Genomic DNA, 5,317 nt, shown 5'->3' with positions numbered 1-5,317 from the left:
CCCTGGATAATACCTTGTACTCCCTGGATAATACCTTGTACTCCCTGGATAATACCTTGTACTCCCTGGATAATACCTTGTACTCCCTGGATAATACCTTGTACTCCCTGGATAATACCTTGTACTCTCTGGATAATACCTTGTACTCTCTGGATAATACCTTGTAGTCCCTGGATAATACCTTGTACTCCCTGGATAATACCTTGTACTCCCTGGATAATACCTTGTACTCCCTGGATAATACCTTGTACTCCCTGGATAATACCTTGTACTCCCTGGATAATACCTTGTACTCCCTGGATAATACCTTGTACTCCCTGGATAATACCTTGTACTTCGTGGATAATACCTTGTACTCCCGTTGAATACCGTGAGGAGTCATTTATATATGGAACTAATACAGCAAGGACTCGGCAATGTGATGTTATAGTGGCCAGAATACGTGTGGGATATAGACGTATCTGGCAGCTCTCTCAAAACTTAAATGTCGAATACACCGTGTGTCAACTTTGTGAAAGTGTCGAATACACCATGTTTCAACTCTGTGAAAGTGTCAAATACACCGTGTGTCAACTTTGTGAAAGTGTCGAATGCACCATGTGTCAACTTTGTGAAAGTGTCGAATGCACCATGTGTCAACTTTGTGAAAGTGTCAAATACACCATGTTTCAACTCTGTGAAAGTGTCGAATACACTGCGTGTCAACTTTATGAAAGAGAAAACATACACTCCCTTGAACATTATATTATCGAATGTCCCATATTGACTGACTTTCGCCCCTCATCCTTGGGTTGATATATGCTGAACTCTGTAAAAACTACCTGAAACACTCGATATACTGAACTTGGACCCAAGATTGCCTATGTAATGCATCAGTTATGTAATGTATGTGATGCAACTATAACTTGAGCTTGTAAAAGCACCTTAATCACCTTCAATGGTTAAGTGCTTAATAACACACTAGTTTCTATAGCAGCTATCGTACCCTGTCAGAGTAGGAGACATAAATATATATATATATATATATATATATATATATATATATATATATATATATATATATATATATATATATATATATAATGTACAAACATACATAATAATATGTGTGTGTTTATATATGTATGTATGTGTATATGTTTATATGTTTAAGCTGGTCAGAATTACATTTCAGCTATGTAAACGCACATAATTACATTATGTATAAAAGAACATACCTCAAACATTGTTTATGTATTACAGACGTAAACCTGTGTATTTATGTACGTAGGTCAGATCGGCATTTTAAAAGCACTAAAATCACCTTCTGTGGGTTGATTGTTCAATAAAACACTGATGTACATGTTTAAGAGATCTCTAACCCTGTCCCTGGAGGACAGAACAAATATATATATATATATACATATATATATTTTTGTTAGCACTGTAAATGTGTGGCCATGGCTGTGGTAGAAAATAATAAAAAAAAATCTCCGACCGTCGAAGTGTTTGGGCACCATTCCTTCCCTCTATCCTCTCCTCAGCCCTTATCCTCATTTCACTTCCAAGTGCTATATAGTCGTTGTTGCTGTGATTTAGTATTTAGGCCTTAGGCCTGGCGCGGGGGACCTAGGGTCATACAGTGCTTTTACACCTCTCCTCTCTTCACATGTCAGGTGTATATATGTGGGTGTGTGATGGAGGGGAGAGGGTGGGGAGAAGGTGCTGCGGGTGTGTACTATAGTTACATATCTATTGTGTCGGTAAGCAGATGTGTGCCCCACTAAATATTACTCAGGTTAATTATTCAATGAAGAATATTTCTCAGGTTAATTATTCAATGAAGAATATTTCTCAGGTTAATTATTCAATGAAGAATATTTCTCAGGTTAATTATTCAATGAAGAATATTTCTCAGGTTAATTATTCAATCAAGGCGTATGGCCGGAAATCAGATCCCTTGGCTCAAAACCACATCTATGGAAACATGTCCGCAAGGTGCATACAGTGTGTTACACTGGTTCTTATGTTCCCCCGAGGTCGACACGTCTACTCATGTCGACAGGTCTACCATGTAGACAGGACAGGTATCCCAGGGTGGCAGGTCACTCGACCAATCGGCAAAGGGCCCCGGGCAGACAGCTTAAGATACTGTCTTGAGTGAGTCTGAGAGAAGAATAATGCCTATAACAAAAGCGGGGCCCAGGACCCGCTTCCTGCACTCACCCTCGACAAAAAAAATAAAATGGACAGCCACAAAGACTTCTTGAAGTGTCCCTATACAAGTCCGACAAAGAGATGAATAAGAGGCTTTAATATTTTTTTTTTGGAGGGGGGGGGGGGTAAATGGGGGGAAGGGTGAGGGGTTGGGGTATGATGAGGAGGGGGTAGAGGTGTGTCAGCTCTATTTATGGGTGAGGTGGGAGTGACAAGGAGGTGTCACTCCCGTGTCGCAGTGTCTGGGATGCTCCCGGACGCAGGTTCGAATCCTCGTCACTGCCCTTGTGGATTTGTTCAGTGACAAGGAGGCTCTGGGAATGGGGGATGCTAGGGAGGCTGTACCAGTGACACTCTTAATTAAAGATATCGACTATTACTTTGTTGAAGAGTTGTTATATGTTATCTCTTGTGATGATAAGTTTGTATAATGGTTATCCTCTTCGTGTTCAACCATGAGTTAGCAGCCACAACATAAGGCGCTCCTCCTCCTTCCGGCTGTGCCTTTCTGTGCCGTAATCCTGTGGCTTTGGTTCGATTCCTGGCGCCGGCAGAGACAAATGGGCAGAGTTTCTTTTACCCTGATGCACCTGTTACCTAGCAGTAAATAGGTACCTGGGAGTTAGACAGCTGTTACGGGCTGCTTCCTAGGTGTGTGTGCAAATATTATATATAATATATATATATATATATATATATATATATATATATATATATATATATATATATATATATATATATATATATATATATATATATATATATATATATATACACAATATATACAATCCTGATCCTATAATCCTCATCTGTCACAATTCTTCTCGTCAACTTTGCGTCATCCGCGAACATCGACATGTAGGACTATTCCTGTAAACATGTCGTTAACGTATATTAGAAATAGGATTGGGCCCAGCACCGATCCTTGAGGTATTCCACTCGTTACTGTTCGCCAGTCCGACTTCTCGCCCCTTACCGTAACTCTTTGGCTCCTTCCTGTTAGGTAGTTCCTTATCCATGTTAGGGCCTTTCCTCCCACCCCCGCCAGCCTCTCGAGTTTGAACAGCAGTCTCATGTGCGGTACTGAATCAAAGGCTTTTTGGCAGTCCAGAAATATGCAGTCTGACCAACCTTCTCTGTCCTGTCTTATCCTCGTTATTTTAGTATAGAATTCCAAAAGGTTTGTTAGGCACGATTTCCCTTTCCAGAACCCATGTTGATGCTTGTTCACAAACTTAACGTTCTCCAGGTGTGCAACCAGTCGTAGCCTAATTATTCTTTCAAGTATTTTACAGGGGGTGTTTGTCAGTGATACAGGTCTATAGTTAAGTGCCTCCTCCCTATCACCTTTCTTGAAGATTGGTACATTTGCCCTCTTCTAGCAATTGGGCAATTCTCCGGACATAAGTGATTCATTAAAGATCCTTGTCAGAGGCACGCTGAGAGCCTGCGCTTCCTCTTTTAGTATCCACGGTGATACTTTGTCTGATCCAACCGCTTTAGTTGCATCCAGCGTTGTCAACTGTTTCATTACCTCCTCTGGTGTCACCTCTATATCTGATAGTCTTCCATCTAGGGTAGTCTCTTCTAACAATGGGAGCTGCTCAGGCTCGGTTGTGAACACTTCATGGAAACTGGCATTCAGTGCCTCGCAGATTTCCTTGTCACTTTCTGTATATGCCCTCTCTGTTTTCCTTAGTCTTGTCACTTGGTCGTTCACCGACATTTTTCTTCTTTTATGACTGTGTAGTAATTTAGGTTGCTTTTTAGCTTTGATTGCAATATCGTTCTCATAGTCCCTTTCCGATGTTCTTCTTAAGTTAATGTAATCGTTCCTAGCTCTGTTGCATCTGATCCTGTTGTCCTCTGTCCTTTGTCTTCTGTACTTCCTCCACTCCCTCCTGCTTCTCAGTTTTGCTTCCTGACACTGTCTATTAAACCATGGATTATTATATTCCCTCCTGCTTTTTTCCTTTGCTGTTGGTATAAATCTCTCTTCGGCCTCTTGGCATTTACGTATGACTAGGTCCATCATATCTTGGACTGTTTTTCCGCTAATATCTTCCTCCCATTGCACCTCTCCCAGATAGTCCCTTATCCTCCTGTAGTCCCCTTTCCTGTAGTCAACTCTCCTTTCCCAGACCTCTTGTCCTTTGGTCACAAGTTTGAATTCCATCATGTAGTCAAAGACTAAGACACAATGGTCGCTGGCCCATAGAGGTATTTCATGCTCCAAATTCTCGATGTCTTCTACATTCTGGGTGAAAATCAGGTCTAATAGGCTCGGTGCATCTCCTCTTTCCCTTGTGTCCTTCCTGTGTGTGTGTGTGTGTGTGTGTGTGTGTGTGTGTGTGTGTGTGTGTGTGTGTGTGTGTGTGTGTGTGTGTGTGTGTGTTCGCGTGTGTGTGTGCGCGTGTGTGTGCGCGCGTTTGTGCGTGTGAGTGCTGATTATATGGTAATGAGTGATTATGCCTGCTTTTTGTGTGAAATACGATTGCATTGTGCTTGTTTTATGAAAAAAGTATACGTTTTTTTAGCGAGACTGGATGCTTCTTGTGTTTTTGAGTTGAATAAACGTGTGTGCTTTTGTTTGTGATTTGCGTTCATTGTGAGTATTGTGTGAACGTTTAACTGTCTATTAAAATAGAAGATTTCGAAAATTTCGATAAGACCCGGGTATTGAATAATATAAACTCGGGGAGTTTGCAACATCTACTGATTTAGAGTTGACTAAATGTAAACTCTGTCAGCAGAACTATTCACATACTTTGCGTCGTTATATCCTGGAATGTGAACAAATCGAGGGATTCAGAGATAACACCAATCAAAGGTGTTCCAGCAATGTGTAAGTACTTCATTCACGAAGATGCACTGCCAGGAATCTTAGCCAAGTATCCAAAAGTTGTTTACTGTAGGTGCAGCCTGCACATGACTAAAGCTGCCGCCCAGTTGGGTGGATAATTGTTGAGCTTCGGCTCTCTGGTCCCGCTTTTTAACCTTGAATCAAGAGGTGTACAGGTTCCGGATCCTACTGGGCTCTATTACATCTATATCATATTGTATGTGTACTTACCGAGTTGTACTTACCTCGTTGTGCTTCCCGGGGTTGAGCTCTGGCTCT

This window comes from Procambarus clarkii, chromosome 21, assembly GCF_040958095.1.
Source record: "Procambarus clarkii isolate CNS0578487 chromosome 21, FALCON_Pclarkii_2.0, whole genome shotgun sequence".
NCBI lineage: Eukaryota > Metazoa > Arthropoda > Malacostraca > Decapoda > Cambaridae > Procambarus > Procambarus clarkii.
The sequence above is the reverse complement of the archived record's forward strand: the minus strand, read 5'-3'. Positions refer to the sequence as shown.